Here is a 23429-nt window from a genome sequence, read left to right on the forward strand (position 1 = left end):
GTCACATTAAGGCTCTTTTGCAGAACTTCTACCATACTGTTCTTTTTATGATGCACGATTTTCATTACTCAGTGCCACTGATTTCAGCATATGTTTATGGGAACAGCCTGCTATTTATTATTCAAGCAGTGTCTCATGCTGCACATCCCTGTGACAGGCAATTAGTTCCCTTTGAGTAATTAATTATTAATACAAAATTTATTTAAGGACTACTCCTAGTAAAAGTTATAATTATTTTTACTCCAAAAAATATAAATAACACAAGCAATTAAATGCCATTGTGTTTTTTAAATATTGCAACCACTCTAAATAATGGCAGCGCTCACTAAGACAGTACCCCTTGAATAAAGCCAAATAGTTTATTTTTCAGGTAGTAAAGCCAGTGAGTGATTCCAGGTCTCCTTTAGGGGGAAAAAGCAAGGACCAAGGAGATGAAAGAGGACCTCACTCTCCTTGGAGACCCATAAGTGAGGAGAGCTGTGTCTCTGTGGCACGAGGAGATGATTATTGATTCAGACTGGCTTCAATTAAAGGAAAATGGTTGCAGATAACTGGTCAGAAGTTCCTTATAATTTTTTTAGGCTATTGAAGTAAAAATATTGATGGCATCTTCTTTCTCAATACTAGTTAGAAAGAAATCTGATTTTTTAAAAATTTTTCAGGATATTGAAAAACTACAGAGAAAAGAATAACATTTTGTTCAAAACTATTTGCAAAATGTCCAAGGAAGAGAATATTTGTATGCCCATAATGAGCAAAAAAAGGTAAAAATCCATTGCTTTGTCATAATTTTCTTCTTCCAGCATGCTAAATGATATAAATATTTTGAAATCCCCTACAAAACAACTGCCATTTATAATATCTTTGGTTAGAGGGCAGTTTACAGAGTTACAGCCTCTCAAATGAGCATATGTTCTGTTTTCCAGGGGGAAATCATACGGATATCAGAGTGGCTACAGAGGGATGAACTATTTCTACCCAGGCCTGGCTTCTCTTCATTTTCCCTGTGCCAGTCTGCTCCTTCAAAGGCTGGGCAGTAGCATGTGAGAAAGCAGGGATGTCAGACAAGCCTCTCTTTATTGAAGATAAGTACCACACAGTAGGAATCTGCACTAGGAACAGCTCAACTTTCTCCCTTTTGCTTTACCAAAAATGACATTAACAGTGCCTGAGCTCAAATCTGGAAAAAACACAGAATGATCTTTTTAATGGGAAGGTGTCATTGAATAGCTGTGAAGAAGTGAAAGCACTTCTGAACATCTATGTGAATATCTTTACCTTTTGTACATGTAACACAAACAACATAAAATGAAACAGGTGTGAGTCCCTCTCTGCAGTTATACTCTCTTTACACACAGCCTCACCACCCTTTCTTTACAACCACCATCAGATGGCCACTGCAAAAAACACATCTCTGCTATGCCACAGAAATGATGCTTTAGACAAACCCAGGTCAAGTATTTACACCTCTGCTGAAACATCTGCATGGCTGAAACTTCTTGCAGAGCTGCTTAAAGCACTGAGTAAGAGGTGAGGAAAATATGGTTTAACATAAGTATTACAAAATAAAATTCATATTTAATTATATTTCTGATAATTTCCTTCTGCCCATAGAGAGGATTACAAGTATGTCCAGGTAGATCAAAAAGCAAAGTATGAGTCAAGGATCAAAGCAGAACACAACCTGCACAGAGCCCAGCAGCCTTTGGCTGTGCTGACCTGACTTGGACCAGGAACCTCTGTATTAAAAATCTGCAGGTGTCAAATTGCCTAGGAAACCTGACTCATCTTTCAGTAACTTCAGCTATTAATTGCCTTTGAAAAATTACAGTTACAAACAATTAAGCTGCTACATAAATAAATTTAAAAAATCAGTTGGGGCCAAGTGCAATTCTAAGCTCATATTTACTCATTGTTGAAAGTTCCTTTTATTTTTCCTGCGCTGCTCTTTCTTCTGCTGCTGGCATATCACAGGAATCATCCTGGCACTGCTGAAAGGTCAAGTTCATTTCACAAAACCCAAGATACAAGCAGCTACAGGCCCCCCTGCTGCTGTGCATGTATTTCTTCTGCTCTCCTTTAAAGAAATACAATTCTATAAAAGCGAAATAAAATTTGTAGTGACCCTACAATTACCAGCTTCTTTTGATGATGTAGTGAGTGCATCCTCTACTTATCGTATGCCACAGAAAAAGGATGGTGGGAGGCCTCAGCTCTGATGAGTTTCTGCTGCCTGAGTGTGTTTTTAATTCCAGAGCATTAAATAAAGACTAGCTTTTAATATGGACTATTTTTTTAAGAGCAATTTCATCACATGGGGAAAGAGATATTATGCCACATTTATTTCTTATTCACCTTCTACCCACTCTGAAAGTAAGATCTATGTTTTCCCCCTTGTCTACAATAAGTCAGGCATTTAAAAACAACTATGCAAGCATTTCCAAGGTAGCATTTTTGTCCAAATGGTTTTTTGAGCATTCTCATTTTCATAGTCACTTTGGACAAATAATGTCAAGCCAAATGTTTTTAGTACTTTGAGTAAATTAAAAACGAATTATTTAGGAGAGCTCAGGAGGAAGGAAACAGGAATTCATTAATTAATTTTGACTGAGCTGATTTGTGAGTGGTTAAATCAAATGACAGCAGCTTGGAGCCACAGGCTACCAGCTGAGCTACAGATAAAAGGAGGAAGCTGAATCAAAAACGTTGAAGCAGCAGAATAAAATGCAGCCAGTGGCACTCTAGGTCAGAGTCCCTGCACATAACAAACCCTGTTTGTGACCCAAGGTTGAAAGCTTTCAAAGCAGCACTAAGCAGGAGACTGAAAGGCAAGTCTGAAGGCTGCACATCCATCAACCCAAAGCAATCAGAGCTACCAGGAGACTCCACTCACCTGGCCCAGTGCTGTGCAGGTTCTCATTCCAGCAAGTTCAGTGAACAGGAGAGAGCTGGGAATGTGTCTGTCCACATGGGATATTTGTTTTCTGCCCTTAGAAATTGACAATCTGCCAGGGAAGTGAATAAACATTAGTTTTCTGAACTTAGTAGTTTTGCCAGCCTCTGATCAGAACATAATTCCAAAGATTAAGTCAAAAGAAAATAAATCAAAGACATAAAATACCTAGTTTTATATGCAAATTATATAGAGATAAAAATGTTATATCACTTTTCAGAATGGACATCTAATCTTTCAAGTAGTAATTCTTGCCTGTTATTTGCAGGTTAATCACTGAGGTTTATTTATCAAAAATATATTTATATCATAATGAAAGTAAAATTCAAACTGTCTCCAGATACTTCAGAGTAATAATGAAAACATTTCAAATATAGAATTTGGGGGAATTCTTCAATCCTTTTGTCACAAATAAGCCCACAGCAATAACCTGTGGTATCTTGTAGCCATATAACTGAGGTGGAATTCATTGGCCTAAATGAATTGTTATGAACTGTAAAAATAAATCCTTCCTCAGCAGAAATGAGTACAAGAAAGTTACAACTGGTCTCTTCTTTCCCTTGAAAATTTCCTCTGACTGCATGATAACTTTCATGAGAATACATAAAGATTTAACTTTTCATGGTAGTTATCAATAGTCAAAATGCTCACTGTTATCAGGACACTGATACAGGACTTTCTTTAGGGTTTTGTGGAGAAAAAGAAATGCAAGCTGGGCTCCTATCAATTACATGAAGTCAAGTAGAACTGAAATATTCACAGTCCTGCTTGAAAACACTGCAGGACTGTGCTTAACTTTGGTCATGTGAATTCTTCTTACAGCAACCGTGCAAAGAAATCATCCAGCACCACTGAGCCAAGGTATTACCACAGGACTTGAGAATTTTAACAGCTTTCCAGTACATGCCAGTCTTACATTAGATACAGAGTCCAGAAAGGGATAAAAGGTTAAATCTAGCAGCAATAATGTGAAAAACCTCACTGTTGTTTAAAGCAGCTCTTACAGGGTATTCACAATCAGAGATGAAACAATTTTAAAAATGTTTTTACATTTCCTTTTTAACATTTTTCCCTGAATGTAGGTTAACATTCAAACATTATTTCACCACTAAATACAGAGTTCATTATTTAAGGTTGCTATATGGTGAGCTTATTTTTAATAATAATTAATAAATAGAATGGACAGGTAAGAATTTAATTCAAAGCTTTGGTCAGTCCATTAATGCTATAGGAAAAAATTTAAACATGATCATATAAAGTAGGTGGCACTTAATGATAAGAATGAAGTCTAACATTTAAATATGTTTCTGAAATGCAGAAAATGCACTCAGAAAACGTTAAACTTTCAGGCTCTGAGAATTAGCCATGCTTTCATAGCTTTCAGGGAAACAAAGAGCCAATGCAGACGCTGTCTGTTGAGTCACTGCACGTTGATTCATCCTGAATGCATTCCCTGCACCCAGCGACCAGTTGGGAATGAGTGGGAGTTCATTAACATCCAGGGGAAGGAAGGAAGAAAGGAGGTCTCTGCTGCACTGGATCATGCTCCACAGCTTCATATTTTACCTATAGGAATTGTGGCAAACCAATAACTTTTCAGAGCCCTTAGCAGCAATCAGCAGTCACACTCTGCCTACAAAGAAAGCAGCAAATTGGTTTAAAACCTCTTCTTAGCATATGCAGAGAAAACCATTACATGCTGTCAACATGTTCAAGTCATTGTGCTAATGAGATGAGACAGGTTGTGTGACAAAGAAAGCAGCATGTTTCTCAGTGGTGAGAACTAATGAGTTCATTGACCAGCACAGAGAACCTGAATCTCAGCAGCTCTCCCCCACTTGGCAAGGTGCCCATCTCTGAGTTTAGGCTGTCACATTTAGGTTTTTGGGGATTTTTTAATCTATGTTTGGCTGAAACAGAAAGGCTTGTTCTTAGTGAAGGGATCATAGGCTTTCATCCACACCAGTGGGCTAGAAATATCTAGCTGGGCTTTATAGGTCAGTCATCTTACTCTAAAGAGTGCCAAGGATGATCTTGTGTTTGTTTGATCAGCTATTTTAGCTACATTCTCTACTATCAAAAAAGTAGCTTTGATAAAGCAGCCAACTAAACTTTATAGGAAAAAAAAAAAAAAAAGAAGCAAATGTCCTTGAAGACTGTTCCCCTTTCATGCTGTGATTAATTAAGCAATTAAAAGTATGATTGGTCTTTTTAAAGATGTCATAAGATATGGCAACTTCCCGTTATCAGAATAAATTAAGAACATCTCTTCAGCCCTTCTATAAAGGGCTGGAGCTGCAGGACAAAATGTTACATGTTTGAGAAATTGGAGTTTTCTGTTCTCAAATATCACTGCAAAGCAGGATGAGTCAGATGGGCATGCCAAAGCTCAGGTCATAAATATTTTGCCTATTTCTATACTGCATCAGCAACTCATGCTGCCAGATCAATAGACTTCAGCACTAATGATTTCAGCCCTGAAACACGGAGCTGTTCTCCCACAAACCTAAGTGCCTTTCCAGCAGCAAAACCTGCATGGAAGTCATCAAGAGATTACTCACTCCTTTATTCTTGTGACCCGAAATCTGACTAAATAGAGGAGAGAAACAGACAAGACAAAAGCTAAAAGCTAGTATAAAACTAAAAAAAGAAATACCAGGTCTCTTCATATATAACTTTTTTTTTTAACTATCAGACTGAACACACAGTTGTAGCTCTCAGATATTCTCTCAGCATTTGAAAAGCTATCCCACATCTCCTGTCACTTAGCTATTAAACAAAGGACCAGAAACATCCACCTGACTTGAGGGGCTTTAGGCTGATATCAGGAAAATCAAACCCTGGTACTTTGTCCTGGCTGCTCCTGAGATATTTTGAAATTGCAACTTATCCCTCTGACCAAGCAGAAACACAATTCTGTCAAGCTATCTTTGGCCACTGACAGGCTGAAGTATTTCAAGCTTTTTAAGTCACCTCTTTCTCACCACTCTGTTGCAGTGACAATATGTCTCCAGCATATTTTGCAACCAGGAGAACTATAATGAGAACAAGAGCAATGGAGCAATATAATCAACAGCTTAAACAAAATTTCCTGTCAAACCCACTCCTCCTCTTTGCTATTTCCCAACAACTTTGAGAAGGAAATCCTTATTCATCAGGAGGTTCATATGACTTCACCAGTTGATTTACTGATGTACCACTAAAACTTTGAAAATGCTAATTAATTCATTTACCATGGGAATACAACTTGTCCTTATTTCTGGCTTCCTACATAGTTTGGCAATAATCATTATTTCAGACAAGGCACAACTGTTTGCAAGAACTGTAATGAGAAAGGACAGACTGCAAAAAACTTCACTATCTATTGCTTTTTCTCATTTTATTTTGCAATAAGCATTCAATAGTAAGTTCCTTATACACTGGAAGTCAATTATGAAGAAACAAAAAAAAATAGTAGAGCAGCTCACATAGAAAAAAAAAAATCAATGACATATTTAGAATTAACTCAATTAATCCATACTACTCACTTACTCCAGAAATGTCATGCAACAAATTGACTGACCATTTTTAAGGCAGGTGGTAGCACATTAACAATACAGATAGGCTAAGTTTACTGGAAACAATTCACTTACCTCATACAAGTGCTACTCTAGCCAGACCATCACTTAACATGTCAAATATCTATAACTATCTGATCCACTTAAATGGTTTAGGAAAGTACACAGAGTGGAATAATCAATTTTCAGGGGCAGAGAAGCATTCACAGTGGACAGGATTTTGCAGTCCTACTGAAATGCACAGTTTTTCTACAGCTACTTGTATGGAAGAATATGTAGAACCTGTCTGAATGTGCATAACAGAAATATTGTTTAAAAGTTCACAGGAATTGATAGAATAACTCAGAGGAAACCTCACAAATACAAAATGAACACCTTTAGTGAGCTGCATCCTGTGTGTGGCACAGCACAAGGTCCCAACATCCCAGTGATTCTCCAGCTTCACTTGGACATAACCAATCTCTGGATCTTTTATTCTGAAGGGTAACTTGCCTCTGTTTCCTGGTGCCTAAGAGCAAATATTCATCTCTCCTCTTAAAAATGGAACTTTCTTCATCTCTCCATCAGCAATACTTTAGTACCATGAGAGGCCATTATCTGAAGCTGCTGTAGAATAAAGGACAGCTCTCTGAGCTCTTTTGTTATTGCATTGGAGTACAAGGCAGGCAGTCCTGTGAGTGTGGATGAAGAACATGTAGTCCTGCACTGCATACAGAGCTGGGAATCAGCATGCAATTCAAGCAATCTAAAGTTTACTGGATAGCTTCAATAGGGAAAGACTAAAATAAAAATAGAAAATGGAAAATGTTCTGTTCAGCATTTCGATACAAGCCACAATCCAAATTAGGTCATTAAATGCAAGCTGTGAAACTTAACTTTGATCTGTAAGTCACTAGAGAAAAGGATAGTGAAGAAAAGCTGTGATAAACAACTCAATTTTCCAGCTTTCTCTCCTTAGAGCTCTCTCAAGGAGATCTCACCATTCATTTGGAAGATCTTTTCTTCCTCACACCGTGTCCATGGATCTGCTCCTAACCAGAGATAAAAGGACAAGTTTTCATTAGGGTGCAATTAGGCATGTACCTCCATTTTCTATTAACAATGTAATGAAGAATAATAAAGCAAAATTAGGAACATTAACATTTTTTGGAGGTAACTGATCATTCTTAATAGAAATCCTGTGCCTAAACTCCCTATACATGGCAATAAAACTGTAGCTCATTTTTTCGGTTCATGAGGAGAAAAAGAACAAATATAAAAAAAATAAAATGACACCCCATCCCACCCTGCCCACAACTGAGCAAACCAAGAAAGAAATATCTATCTTGTGAAAATCAGTAGGAATTGCACTTCATTTGGAGGAAACTTCTCCTCATTACCACTTATTAACTGATTTAAAACACTTTAGTAAGTACAGATTTACATACAAACCTCTATTACCCAGAAACAGGCCAGAATTGTGAAAGTAATCTTGGTCAGAGATGAAAAGAAGACTTGATCCAATATCAAATGAAGAGCATGAACTTTTCTGTATTGACTTCAGGAGATTTTGGATGGAGTCCATTTGCAGTCTGCACCTGAGAAGGATTTCTCTACTAACCTCCCGTGCCAGAGGAAGATAAAAATATATTAAATTTAATGACTTTTTTTCAATTTGAGCAAAATGTCTGGTCTTCAGCTCTGGACCAGAAAGGAAATCTTTATTTTCTGTATTACAGCTAAACTCATACATGGTTACAAAATAAAAACAAAAACCAAAACAGCAACAAACCCAACAAACAAAACAAACAAAAAGAAAACAGCAACAACAAAAAATTCCCCACCAAAATCCAGACACCACTTAACACACCTTGGTTACTGAAATACATAAGAATGTTATTTCCTCTGCAATTTTATTTTGGTTTCTACATTTACCATATTTCCTATTGGAAAAAGTATGACTTCACAGCAGCTGCTATGCACCACATGTTGACAACCTATCTAGGAAGATGATAAAATATTCTATTACTTGTGCCTGATGATAGAGACAGCCATTCATCCATCAAAGCTAAACAAAACACCTTCAATCCAACCCAAAAGAGTTCTCTTCTGTGAACTCCAGCTAACTTAATTAATGCCTATTATACAGGAAGAATTAAGAAGACAGAATTATAGGATATGAAATACTGGATCAGGCCAATTTTACTGAGCATAATTTTACTGGGTATCAGTCACTGAGGTCAATAATAAAACTTAGAAAACCAGAGTAAAATGGATACAATAAAATCAGATGTCTGTAGGTAAGCTCTTCTCTCGCACAAACTAGTTAAAGGCTGACTTGCTATAGGGCTTTCAAGCTTTGAGATACATAATCTTTTATTAAAATATCCAGCTTTTACAGCTGCCTAATTCTATTTTTCTCTTCCTACAAGTGCCCAATCCCTTTCTTGAAGAGTGCCAAGCATCGGCTTCAGTAATTGGAAACTACCTGTGTGAAGCTTCTACAGCAAGCACAGGGGCTTCTTACTCCTGCTGAAACAAATATTTTCAAATCTATACCAAAAAAAGAATTACGCAGCTAAACAAAGGCCCTGTTGTGCTACTTATTAGCGATGCTTTGTGGTTTCATTTTTTATTTTGCTTTTATCTTGTTTGACTTGGCAAGCTTTTTCATTACTCTTCCCTTCATTCACATACATATTGTGCAGAACACAGTTTGACATGGCTTTTGTTTACACCTTTTTTATGGCAAGATATCCACTGTTTTATTAAAAGGCTTCTATTTCAGCAGAAATCCCAGAAAATGCTGCAGCAAATAAGTATGTGCCAATGTCAATATGTCTTTTTAAGCTGTTAAATATCTAGTTCTTTTCTACTTGTGCTCTTTTTATTGCTGCCATGAAGTCGAGGAAAATTGGAATCAGGAATTTCACAGCTTTTCCCTTGAGCTGCAGAGCTCTAAAATGTGAAGGATGGATTCTCTGTTTTCCCTTCTCTGCTGGAGACATGAGAGAAGGTTTCAACCATGCAGCTGTGGATCACTTTGAAAGTCCTTCTGGCACATAGGCTGCTGAATTTCAGGGGGTTTTCTCGGGTAACACTCTTGTTATGCTCTCTGTGCATCAGTGTCTAGCCTCTTCTTTATCTTCCTTTTGTCTTTGTAATAAAGGTGAAGCCACTCATGGCACAAGCCCCTTTAAAACAAAAAACACAACTCTTCCCTTGCTTTAGTTATAGATGTAGGAGTTGTAGGGAATTACAGAACATATTGACTCTTCTCATAATTTCATTATTGTGTAACACTGAGAAAACTGATGAAAAAGGAAAAAAAAATCTACTCTTTCTGCTATTTCAATATTCCAAAAGGCCCCTCATTATCATTCTCCAAGCTGAGGAAGCCCTATGGTCACCAGTCATAATAAAGGGTGTATTTCATAGGAACTGAATATTTACAAAAGTTGATCCAATATCCCAGAAATATTTTGAGTGCAATGACAATTCAACTAGGCTGGGGAAGAGTGTTCCTTCTGATTCCTTTAAAATTATATATGCATATATACACATATATATAAATGTTATATATATGTGTATAGATCCCCCTACTTCATTTTTATATATGTGTATATATGCATATATATAAATTCTATTTATATATATATATATACACATATATATAAATGAAGTAGGGGGGATCTGTTTTGAAGTTCCTACTGTTTGAACATTTGCTTTCAGACTGTGATTCAAAAGTCTCAAGCTGTACTCTTCACAGAAAAGCTCTAATCTCCATAAAATTGCAAAAATAATCAAAATACTTCATTTACATTCAATATGTAACCTGGATTCTTTTCCATGCTCTGATGAGACAGGCTGGAGTTCTTTCTTTTCTTCATTTTCTTCAGAATGAGACATAATTTCTCTTTATGAAATCTGCCTGTAACCTCAAATCATCTGCAGCAAAGCTCCCTACTAACGTAGATTCTCACTTATGTTCTCCAAGGACAGCTGTCCTGGCTTTTCCACATTAAACCTTCTGTGTTTCTTTACATGTAGAGTAAAATGCACTTGGTTTTAACTACAGAGGGGAGGATATGGAAATTAAAAAAAAAAAAAAAAACATATTCCACGTTCCAATTTGCCATTATGACAGAAGAGAATCACTCCAGATTGTATTCATGATAACTTTAGTGACTTTCACCTCAATCTGGGTTTATGCAGAGCTGAGATGTTGGGAACTGCTGGGCAGTCTAATACAGGAGAGATTTCTTCTGTAACAGGGTATTTTCAGACCTAGACTACATGGATATAGAATACAATAATTATGGATTTGCTTCCAGTACAAGTTCCCTGGAAGAGGCAATCCAGGTTCCTAGTGAAAAGAATTCACCATTTTTTTCAGATTAAATCCCACAATTTCCCATTCAAGAGCACAAAGAATCCAACCATCAGCTTGCTGTCTCCCTCAGGACGTAGGCTCAAGAACCCTTTGCAGATTATAAATCCTGAATTGCTTTACAAGACACAGGTAAGTGTGAACCCCTTCACGAGACAGAAGGGTGGGAGCACAGAAAGCTGAGGTGGCCCCTACCCAGAGCAGGGAGGAGGCACCACTGTCTGCCTCTCACCCACGGCTTCACGGAGCCCGCCCTGCTCAACCCAAACCCTCCACCTATTTCTCTTTTCAGGAGGAAAACTGGGACAGACAGAAAGCTCCCAGAGTAGCTGGCATCATTTTCACTGTGCTAAGTGCCTTGTTCCTGCAGGGCAGCCTGTGCAATTGCTGCCTACGAGATGAGATCCTTTTTTGCTGAGGGTTGGCGTTTTCAGGAAAAAGCGGCACAGCCGCCAAAGGAAGAGTAAGGAGGCAGCCCTGTGGTAAAAACAGTGGCAAAAGTACCCCAGGAGAAGGGGGAGAATTGCTGCTCCAGAGCACCGCTGTGGAAAATGGCCATCCTGTTTTTCCAAATTTGCAGTTTCCATGGGGTTCAGACAGATTATTCATTACAAATATTTACCTGCCACATCTCGCCATGTTTCTTTAAGATCTATATTGCTTGAGAGTATTACTGACACAGAATGGGGTTTTTTTCAATGTAAAATATTGATTTTCACGTAAACTTGTCAGTGTGAAGGCTAAAATGGAAAAGGTGAGTTACAGACAAACCTTCTCAGGTCTTTCTTTTTTATATAAAATATAGCACTGATATAAAATATAACATACTAACTCAACTATTTTAGGCCAGGCTATTCTTTCATTTTTCTTGGAATGGAAATTAAATGAATTTTCTCAGCTAACAGGAAAAGTAAAAGAGTATTTCTGCTTTTAATAGAAAAAGCAGAAACATTTTTCTGACTTGGAGGCTTGCCAAGTCTTACAAAGTCAAATGCAATTTTCCTGAGAAGTTTGGCCTTCTCAGATTAAATTCCTTAATAACATGCATCTCTGAAATGTGGACTTGTGTGCTCCTCTATTTTCTCAAGTTTCTATGTAACATTATATTTTGCTTTTGGAAACAGCAAGGAAAGAAAATGTGTTTTATAAAGGAAGTAATTCCTCAAGATCTCAGTTGGAACACAACAAGGGCACTTTACCATGCAGCACTGAACTGAAAATATTTGAGATATAGTAGCAGATTATGTACTGGCCTTGTGAATCTTCTCCATAGAAGAGAGCTCTCTTCTAGAGCCAGGATGATTAGACAACAGGAAGGTATTTTTTGAGCCAAAACAGGTAAAATTTTCAAAGAAAATAAAAAGAACAAAAAGAAAGAAAAATTTCTATAAAAATGAATAATATTTTAATACATAGGACTTCTGCAGCTGATGATCCTTTTCCTAGACTTGTACATACCTGTGCTCAAACCCAACAAAACACAAACATTTATTTACACACATTCAGAGAAGGCAATGACCATGCTGGGGCACATCACTCTGCCAGGTCACACCTGTGGCTGGACTAGGTTTGAAATCAGGCAGATAAGAGAGAACAGCCATTAAGGTGCAATGAGTTCAAGCTGCTGCTTTGCCAGACTCATTCTGCTTCCTTTTGATCCAAAATATTTCTAAAACTCCCTTCAGAAAGAATACAGCCATGAAATTACTTTGCACTCTTTCTTCCTGGCAGCCAGCAAGAGCTCTCCAAGCTCTCAAGCTGTGCATGGTAAGAGAGGTGGAGAGGAGAAAAACTTTCATTTTTTTATATTTACAACAAGCAGGATGGAGCCCTTCTGTCAACGTGATCTGGTGGAAACATAAACTCTTGATTTGATTACTCCTCTGATTTCACAATGGGTGGGATCCTCCTGTCAGCAAAGACAACAGGAATTTCCACTGAGAGAGTAATGGCTGTGCAACCTGTGCATTGGAGAGCATTCCTCTACACTGGGAGGTGTCTCATTTCTGTTAAACAAAATTAAGAGTGGGTTTTGTTGGGCTTTTTTTAATAGGTGTTTCCAAAACATAGCTCAAATCTCTTTGATTCCAACTGATAAGTATTGACATGTGTGCAAAAATAGCACGTGGGTGACAGACTGGAATAGTATTTACTTTTCTTCAAAGAAAATGCAGAAATATTCTAATCTCATCCTTGAAACAGCAGACGCCACAGACTCAATGTCTTTTTACAGCTTGGGTGGGCTTTTTACCTGCATGTTACACACATACATGCACATTTATTTATTTATTCATTGCAATATTCTTGCACAGCCCAGGGCTGGTACCACAGCCTCACTTTTGCTGTCCTGGCTTCTCCTCAGAATCATCAGCACTGCCCCAGCTGACAAGCCCTGCCACCAGCTGCACCCTGCAGAAATAAGAGCATGTGGTAACTTTAGAACTGTGATAAAATTCTCTCTCCCCCAACACTTTTACAAGCTATCTGAAAGCATGGCCATTTTAGAGATTAAAGGTTTTACAGTTACATGATTAAACCCAAGGTGAAAGATCAGTAGGGGAAAAAAATCAGAATTCTGCTGTTAAATTCAAAATTCAAAAGTTGTCATATAGTACCTGCTTGTATTTAAAAGTCCCAGGTACCCTCCATCCCCTAGCTTGCTTAAATGAAGGTATGGATAGCCAAAGAACCCCCCCAAAATGGCAGGTCTATCCTTTCTGGTCTTTATTTCAGAGCAGTTTGTATTTCCCTGTATAGCAGGATATCAAATGATATTTTTATTAGTTTTTGAATTTCAGCTTTATATCATTATTCATTGCATTAAATCTGGTGTGCATTTTTACTCAAAGCATCAACTTTCATCTGTATTCCATTTATGCTTTGACAAGACTAAGGTTATTGCTTTCTCCTGCTTCTCTGCCTGATTATTAGGCTTACATGACTTACACAGATATTTATCAGCAAAGCTGAAGAAGCCACTCTGCCTCTTGTTAGGCATCTGCATTGCTGTTTCCTGTACTGACTTATAGGTAATAGAATTACATTAAGGCTCCAGCACTGTTTATTGTATTTGATCAAATTTGTTTACAAATGGAAATATTACATTCAAGCAGCATTAAAATGCATCATCTCCAGAGATCTGCAGATATTATTTACTCATAGGGAAGCCTTCTGTACATAATAATAGTTGCTCAGTTTTTCCAGGTACCAATTTTATTTAATACTTTCAAGACAATAGATGACATACATCCCATTCAAACATGTCAATGGATAAATAAATATTACAGCAGCCTTTTGCAGGGCTGCACTTCTGGAAAAGACAAACACACTGCTAGTATCAGGCTCCAGGTCAGCTTAAATTAAAGCATATCTATTCTGATTCCAAACTGTAGCTTTGTTACAAAACAGCAATTAGTAATAATAAAGGTAACAAAGCTGCATAAAATTAAGCTGCATGAATTAAAACAAAGCTGCATAAAACATTGCCTTGACATAGTATGACTAGAGACATAGTTATGCTTCAGAAACCATGAATTATTTATCTCAGAAGCAATAGCATTTAATAGTCCCATCAAACTAATGTGGAAAATTACAGAAGTGCAGTAAAAGAGGAATATCATATGAATGTAAAAACTATGCAATTATTTGAATACAGGCTATGTGCCTAGTGTCTTATGAAGGTATGACAGCTTTGAGTGAAGATCAGATTCCTACAGAAGTCCATGACCATTTCATTGAAACCCTTGTGTTTATAACTGTGCATTTAACAGATCTGAAGGATGAGATGGAATTATGCAGACTGTGTTTAGAAGACTTAGACCAGTGAGTGCTGTCTGACACAGCCTTACCATCCACATTATGCAATCCTATTTTTTTCTGAGACTCCCTGCTAGCTGAAAGCATTTTCTGCATATACAACACTTGCAACAATCACCTGTATTTAACAGCAATGAGACCATTAGGTTTGAGCACAGAATATCATTTACCCTCTGCTTTCTGCACATGAATGACATTTGGCTTACTTACCTTTATCTTATTATTAACTGATACTACCATCCCCAAAAATAACCAAGCAAGCAAATTAACAAGAAAAAATCATCCAAAGAAAAGAGATTACAGAAAAGTGTTAGTGTTTTATGGCAATACAACCCTTCCTTTTGTTTCCCTTTCCAGTGATGCCTTATCAAAGCTGACCACAGAGCTAAAGAATAAAGTAGGGGTTTATTAAAATGCCTCAATGGAGCTGCCTTGGGCAGCACAAGAGCCCAGCCAGGGCTACACCCCAGATGAACCAAAATGGTTACAAAATGGACAAGCAGCAACGAGGTCTGTCAGTTTTATAAGTTAGGGGCCATTTGCATATTGAATTGTCCAGCTCCAGCTTTAGCCCAAGCAGTCCCATCCTTCTTGTTTTTCTCTCTTCAATTCATGTTGTTTCTGCTCTTGAGCCTGAGATTTGGATCATTTGTCCTTGGTCCCCAGCTACAGCAGGAATTGTTTTGTCTCCCTACTCTGTGAAGAGAGCTCACTATCCCCTAATATGAAGCTCAGAACTACACACTAAAACAGTACAGAATCTGAAAAATATAAAAGCTAAAACCTAAGGTATCACCAGAGTAAACACATCTTGTGTTATCTTCTTTCCATATAAGCTTTAAAATAGCTACTTCAGAAGAAGTCAAATCAACAGATTAGTGTTGTTCTGTCTCCAAAAAATAGATCAAAACCATGAATAACAAAAGCTGTTGTTAACGTCCCAATGTGAAGTTACTATCAAGGATGAGTTGTGCCTGAAAATGGTTTGCAGGGAGATATTCTTTACTTGCTCATTGGCTTGGAAAAATATTAATGAAATTGCTTACTTTAAAAAGAGAAAAACATTGAGTTATTTTTTAGTCTTTTAGCAACTGGTATAATAACGTATTTTCTGCACAATATATGGCAGTATGTCCTTGTAGAGCTGTAAAAGAAAGTTGCTTGTATAACCTGGAAGTAGGCAATTTACTGGAATTAGGTAATTCACCCCTTGGAAAGAAGTGCTCTGTGCTCTCCTGGAAGCCCCAGAGCATCTCTAAGGAGAGGCTGGGTATTCTTTTCCTTGTGTTGCTCATTAGCCAAACTGCAGGCACTGCTGTTCACTTGGTGACATGTCAGAGAGCTGAGCCACATCTCACAGCTCGGGGCCATTCCTCCCGGTGGGCCATTCCTGACTGGAGCTGACACACTCAGGGCACAGGCAGGAGATCCCCGAGGGACCAGGGAGTGAAGGATGTTGTCAGAGTCTGTGCATAAAGGATCTTCTTCAGACTAGAAACACAAAGATTGTACAGCAGTTATTGACAGACCTCAAACCAAACAACTTCCAAGTGGAAAATCATTTTTTGTGATTTCTTTGGCTTTGCTTTCTGCCAAAGCCAAGCTTTTTGCACAAAATCTTGCAGTTTTAAGTCTTGTTATAGACTAAGAGCTATTCTGTAACAATCTCCTTCCCAGAGATTGCTTCCAAACCCCATCTGCTCCTTGGCTCCCCTCCAGCAGGCACAGCCCCAGTGTTGGGAGAGCAGGGACAGCACAGACAGCCCTCCCTGCCCTCCTGCCCCAAGCCCAAGGAAACTCCCAGGCTTGGCCTGAGGGCTGCTCAGTGTCACACTTCTCTGCAGCCCCAGAGGAGCAGCACCGCGGGCAGCAGACAGGATCCTGCCAGCTCTTGCGCAAGGGGACAATGGGAAACATTTACAAGGCACTTAAAACTTTCCTAGCTCTTCCAATGAGATTTAAGTCCAGTATCTGCTGCTGACATCTCCAATGTGCCATTATCTTGAAAATTCCTAACGTTTTCATATTCTTATGTTAAATACTGCTTATCAAGATCATGATTTGTCTCACCAGGAGCCTACTCCCATCTTGGCTTTGTGAAGTCCTGCTCCCTTCTACAAATGGTTCTTCTATTTCACTTTAAAAACAAAGCTTGACTTAATTCTGAAAAAGTTACTGAATGTTTGCTTTTTAGTAACCTGCTGCATTTCCCTAATTCTCACATTTTCTGACTTAATGGTAACAGCAAGTATTGCAACTGCAAGTTCTTCCCAAGAAGCAAAATCTGTTCAGATTTATGTTACCCATCACTCAGGCACTTTTGCAAGGGAGCCAAAGTCCATTTCCAGTTTTCAAGGTGATCACTGCCTCCATGGTTGGTTATGCTTCCTCTGACAGCCTCTGGATAGAAATTCAACGCAGTGTAAACACAAGTAAAGAGCATTTGAGAATATAATTTTCACTCCTGTGAGGATGCTTCTAAAAATTATCAGCTTAGCATCCCCAAAATGTAATTTGATTTGCAAAGGAAAATGCATTCTTATATGGATGCTTTGCATATCTTATAACCCATGTTCCATAAAACTGCATTCTGTGCTCCCTGGGTGTAGAAAATCAAAATTACCCTCATGACAGAGTATTGACAGAAGTCTTTTTATGTTTTAAGCAAAAATATTTTGATGGCAAAATGTCTGCCATATACAACACCAGTTACACATATGCCAAACATGGAATTAATTCAGAATTATTTTGCTTCTAAAGTCTTAACTTTACATTAAGTGTTTCCTTTCCATCCTGATCTGAGTTTAAATTTGAAATTCTCACTTTATAACCACATGCAGCAGCAGGCATATTTCATTCTGCCAATTCAGAATATGTGCTGTGTCCTGTGGCATACTGTCTGACTTGTCTGTGTCAGCACAAGTATCTACCCAATAGAATATTTAAAATTCTTTAATTATGATGTCATCACTCAAGTGTTTTCAAGATTCATCTACATCTCACTTAAATTTGGAGGATGAAGCAGATTTGAACATAGTAGTGATAGTAGCTCTCAACAAGGCAAGCACAATGAGTGTCATTTATCCCCCTTAAGGCTTCAGCAGAATCTAAATAGCTCCACTAAGAGCAAAATTAACTGCTCTGAGTTTTGAGAGCTCCATGTGCTATGCTTCACATCTGTGCAACTCCAGAATTTTGGGTGAGATTTAAACAGTTCCAGGAGTTTACTTCTTTTTCTTGTCAGGCATCATCAACCCTTGAATGCCTCTGTACTTGAACAATACTGGATTTATCTTCATAGTCTGCAGCTAGTACAAGTCTTGGGCTTCCCATCCTTGGAGTCACAGAATCAGAAAGGCTGGAAAAGCCCCCTGAGCCCAAGCTCTGACCCAACACCACCCTGCCAGCCAGGCCATGGCACTGAGATCCATGTCCAGGCTTTCCTTAAACACCTCCAGGCACAGTGACTCCATCACCTCCCTGGGCAGCCCATTCCAATGTCTAATCACAGAAAAGCTGCACAAAGCATCTCCAGTTATAACAAGTAGCACATTTTAAAAAAATATTAAGGCCTCAAGAATTATTCATCTTAACATGACAATTCCCATAGGAATCATTTTCAATTGAGACCCCATATTATAAGAGTCAGAATTCTTAATATTAGATGTCTACTAATACTAACTTCCCTCTTCAGAAATAAATGTTGCTTTGTACTCTAAAACAACTGTCATAGTACATTTCTCCTCAGTCTTTTTCTTGGTAAAGTTTTCAAAGCTCCTGTGTCTGGAAAACTACATCCCCAGGTGCTTAAAGAGCTGACAACACTCGCTTTGAAAATTTGTGAAGGGTTTTATAGAGTAAAAGGATCATAAAAGAGTAAATGTAGCATCTATCTTCAAAACTGGTGAAGAGATGGAGCACTCAAATAGGTGTCTTGTAGAACCTATGTAGTCTACAGTGTGAAGGTCCTGAGAATTTTATGTTATTATATAACATATAAACTTCTGCTAAGACTTTTCCAGAATTTGAGGGAAATCTTCTGTCTCTCTCTGACTTAGATTTTCTGGTCTCTAATAAATACTGTGACCTCAATTGCAGTCTTCCTCTCAAAGACAATTTGTAGCCCCTCTGGAAAATGGGCTCTCATGTTACTCAATTAGAATACAGAACTCATCCTCTTCTAGTCTAATTTGTATGGCATGTGGGTATTTAATATCTTAAGAGCATTCAACAGCTTACAAGAAGTCTGCCAAGAGGTCAAGGAGTTATTAGAATACAGACAGACATATTCAACTGAGGAGAATCACATGCATTTAATTTCATTATGGACAGAGGCAAAACCCCAAAGCTTTCTCATGTTAGGCAAAGGAATTAAGATCTGAGCATGTACTCAGCTACTTCTGCCTCACCCTTGCTGTTTGAAGCAATAACTGCAGACATGGATTCACACTTATGATACATCAAAAATATAGATCAACCCTGCTCCCTCAGCTCCTTATTAGACCAAACCACTTAATTCTGGTTAATGTAATACTTCCTTATAACATTTTAGAGGAACTGAACCATTTTCTATTTTGAATGAGGAAAACTTTCTCAACACCAATCAATGGCCCAAGAAGCCTCTTGATTTGGGGTCAGTCAATACTTGTGTTCTGTTTCAATTACAAAGGTACAGTATTTTTAAGTTCCCATAATTAAAACATTTTTGGGTAACAAGGTTTAGATCTTCATCAAAATTAATTCCACAATATGCACTGCAGCCAGAGTACAAAACCAGAGGCATTCAATTCCAGTAGTTCATCTGTTTTCACCTCAAATAGGCAAAGATATTATTTTCCAGAGCATGTAAATCTCTCCTCTACTTCATGATCTACAAGAAGGATGCTGAAGAACTTGTCTCTTCATAAAGCATGGAACCTTGGAAACAATCTGATGGAAATTAAAATGATTTCACATTTACCTTTACCCTCTCTGAACAGTGAAAGGTGCAGGGGAGTCCTCAACAGCCAAGCAGCCCTTGCACTGACAAAGTTAAATCCCTGCACATCCAGGATTAATCCCCAGGGTGAGAGAGCCAAAAGGTGAGGCCAAGTTTCCCAAACCCCTGTGATGCTCTGAGGCACAGGACTTGCAGGGTTGAACTCAGAAAAGCCTTCTCAGTCCTATTCATGACCTCATTTATCTATTTCCTGCAGGCTTGGATTCTCTTAGACTCTGTTCACTATGTGTCACGCAGAAAAAAACATATCAGATTGTGATTTAACTTTTAAATTAGTTAAGTTTTCTCCTCGTAGAACATCTGCTTTCCATGTGCCACAGGGTATTGTAACAGTAATGTATAGTTACAAGTGGACTGCACTTGACAGCCATTAATACTAAATGACATTTGGAGCCATGATGATGCAGAGGGGGCCCTGCTCCCTTTCTGCATCTTTTCCATAAAGATAACACAAGGCAGCAGCAAAATGGAAAGTTGTAACATGCAAAACCCAATTCACAGGTTCAGCTGATGGACAGGAAGTCATAACCAGAAGAATGACCTTTTCCCCCTCAAAAAGAGCAAGAAAATTCAGTATAATAGACAAAGCAATGAATGCAATTGTGTCTGGACTCCTGGAGCACTACCCACAGCTTGTCACCAAATGTTACTTGGAAATATAAATCCAGGATGACTTGTCTTGAATGCAGCAGATAAGGGAAGCAAACAAGGAGCAGTAAAGCAATACACAAGCTGGTGAAGGGCAGCAAAGGAGAAATAGAACTGTGTGGGATAATACAGAAATCTGTTTGGCCACTTCATATATTCAGAAGGGAGATGGCCTGAGAAGCATTTGGCAGTTTGCATTTGTTTTGCCTGTCGAAAAATTAGAATATATCTCTTAAAAATATTCAGAGCAAAAGGAGTTGATCAAGAAAGAACATGGTTGAGAAAAAGAATTAGATTCAGCTTGGAAATAGGTAAAACAGAGGTTGTGGAGAGACTGTGCTGCTAAGACCATCCTCCTGACATGGTTTGCTTTCTTAAAAAATTCCAGCTGCTCCCACTACCAGAAGAGACTTGTGGGGCTTTTTATTATTTTCTTCTTATTGTTATTATTTTCTATTATTTACCTTTGCATTCTTTCTTTGAGGCAAATTATTAGACATTATTTTGCAAGTGGGAAATGAGCCTAAAATTTACGACATTTGCTTCAATATAGATACAGAGCAGGAAGCAGGGACTGAATGTAGGCTTCTGGAGCTTCTGTGTCACTTTCTAAACAGCAAAACCTTACATTTCTATGGCAACATATGTCTCTTTCTGTGGAGTGTCTATGCAGCCTGTGACTGCAACAATACACATGGGGAACTCAAGCCCACAGGAGTGAGGAGTGAGAATTATTGTTGCAATGCTGATTCTCTTTTCTGAGTTGTCTGAATACAGATGATAAAGTTCAATTTTAAGGACACAGTTCAAATTATGGATCATTGTGGGCCTGTCTTCCTTAGATGCTGAATAAAGTGACTCAAGAATTTCTCATTGAAATGCTTCCCTGCAGCAATGCCTTTTTCACAAAATAGAGATTTACAGGAAAAATTCACTTTACCCAAAATAATTCACTCGCTTTTGAGAAATTCATAATGATACCAGGTCCTTTTCTTCTGCAGGGAAAAGAAGGATTCAAAAACATTTGCCAGAGACAGGCAGCTCAAAAACTGAGATGAGTTTTGTCCACGTTATCTTTTCTGGAGAGTTCTTTTGGGATTTGTGTGCATGTATGTGTTGATGGCTTTGTTGTTGTTTTTGATTTTGTGGTTTGTGAAGTTTTTTCCACTCCCTGGAAATTCCTTCCCATAAAATCCAATCAGCTATATGTTTTTTTTTTTTTTTTTTTTTTTTTTAATTTGAATCAAGCTATTATCAGCCCCTTAATTCTTTTAATTTTGCTTTGTATTTCAAGATTACTGAAAACCCAATATCTGTCTACAAATATGAGAATGGTGAAGACAACAAGAATTGTGGATGAAACAGATCCAAGATCATCATAGCATTTGTCAAATAAAATCTCAACGTCCCAGTGGCAAAGATATGTTACACAGAAGAACAGTACAACTATTGTTGTCAAATATTTAAAATTGAAGTGAACAACAGGAGAACAATTTTATGTAGAAGATGGCATAAATCTTATTTAACTTGCATATAAAATAGGGTGGTGTCACTGCAAATTTTTGATGTCTTTCCACTAGCAATTAAGGTGGTATGGTTGTGTGGGCATCTCACTACGTCATTAAAAAAAAAATCCTAGATTAAAGTTTTGCAGAAATAAACAGTCCTGAAAAATACTAAGTTCCAAACCATATCAAAACAAAAGTGCTGGGAAGAAGAAATGGACTAAAATTCACTCCATAAGGGAAAGTCTAAAGGGCACAACTTCTACGTTAGGTCAGAGAGCTGTGTTTCAGTACTAGAAGAATGACCAGCATCCCTTATTCACATTCAGCCCATAGCACTGTGTGTAAATATTTTACAATTCACCTGATCATATTTACTATAAGAATTCTAAATGTGTATCTGAGCTGTACATTTTTTCACCACCATGGGAAGAGTGTTTTTCTAGGAAAAAATTCCAAGCAAACCCAAACAAACAAAAAAATCACTGCAACAAACCTTGTCTTCAGTAGCTACCTGGTGAAACTCTATAAAAATTGTGACTTAAATATCCAGAATGGTAGGGTGAAACAAAAATAAAGTGCTATTATTTTGGTGCTGGACGTGACATAGCACTTACAATTCCACTGAAACTCTCAGTAAAAACATGAGATAGATAAGACAAAGACAAACCACACCTCTGGTAAAAACCTGTTTTTCTAAAATTCTCCTGGGAGGTTCTTAGATGATGATAGCAACTCAAACAACTACTAATGCCTTGATGTCAGAGGCTTGAGTGAATGGTTGCACTGAAAAAATAATGAAGAGGTTTTAATCAGCCTTCAGTAAGGAAATGCTGTGGACAGGGCTCTCTCTCTGAATTGAGGAATTTTACAGAATTATGTCTTTTCCTCATGCAAAGGAACAAGGTTTCCCTGGATTTGTAAAGTGAGACAGCACAGAGACATATCCAAAGTGGGTTTCAGATAAATCCTCCCAAGGCAGGCACACACTGTGGCCAGCAGGATCCCAGTGACAGCCTGGCCACTGCTCAGGCTCACGGTGCTCAGCCATGCCAGCAGGCACCAGAGCCAGTGTTTAATACCCTACAGCAGCAGCACTGAGGGAACCTCTGTGGCTGGTTCCAGTGAAGGTACAAACAACCCTGCCAAGTTCATTTCATCCTTGGAAGTTCACACGTGTGCTGGAGCTATGGCCAACTCCATCCTCTGCTCTACAGAACCTGTCTTCATTCCATATTCCCATTTAAAATGACAAAAGTGAAAAGCTGATCCCATCAGGAAGCTAATATCTCAGAAAAGCAGTCAGGGTTTTGGGTTTTTTTCCTTTTGAAATAATGGGAAGCTTTTATTATATACACTGTAATTTAACTATTACTTCCATATCTTGTTAGGAAAGTATTAAAGCGCAGGGATGACAAACTAAAGCTATTAACTTATTTGATGACTTGACTTAGTTATTCTATTAGCATACCTGATGACTAATTTTATGAATTGCAATAGCGATTGTGACTGTAGCTGGTAAATCTAAAAATCCCAGTGTCTGCTTTGCTTGAAAGAAATTATATATATATATATATATATA

General features: G+C 38.0%; 2 long non-coding RNA genes across 9 annotated transcripts in view; both read right to left on the minus strand.

Annotated features, from left to right (window-relative positions):
- Window positions 1-6448: 6448 nt before the first annotated feature.
- On the minus strand, window positions 6449-10027 carry LOC141730865 (uncharacterized). The gene is made up of 3 exons (XR_012582710.1): window positions 7942-10027; window positions 7491-7541; window positions 6449-7116 (listed from the first exon to the last, which is right to left on the minus strand). It is a non-coding gene; the product is annotated as an uncharacterized LOC141730865 (long non-coding RNA).
- Window positions 10028-10187: 160 nt separating this feature from the next.
- LOC106629284 (uncharacterized) overlaps window positions 10188-23429 on the minus strand; it is a 154715-nt gene continuing 141473 nt past the window's right edge. For all 8 annotated transcript variants that reach the window (XR_012582706.1, XR_012582704.1, XR_012582707.1 and 5 more), the window contains one exon: window positions 10188-16186. This is a non-coding gene — a long non-coding RNA (uncharacterized LOC106629284). The remainder of the gene's footprint in view (window positions 16187-23429) is intronic.

The sequence above is a fragment of the Zonotrichia albicollis genome, chromosome 14 (assembly GCF_047830755.1).
Source record: "Zonotrichia albicollis isolate bZonAlb1 chromosome 14, bZonAlb1.hap1, whole genome shotgun sequence".
Lineage (NCBI taxonomy): Eukaryota > Metazoa > Chordata > Aves > Passeriformes > Passerellidae > Zonotrichia > Zonotrichia albicollis.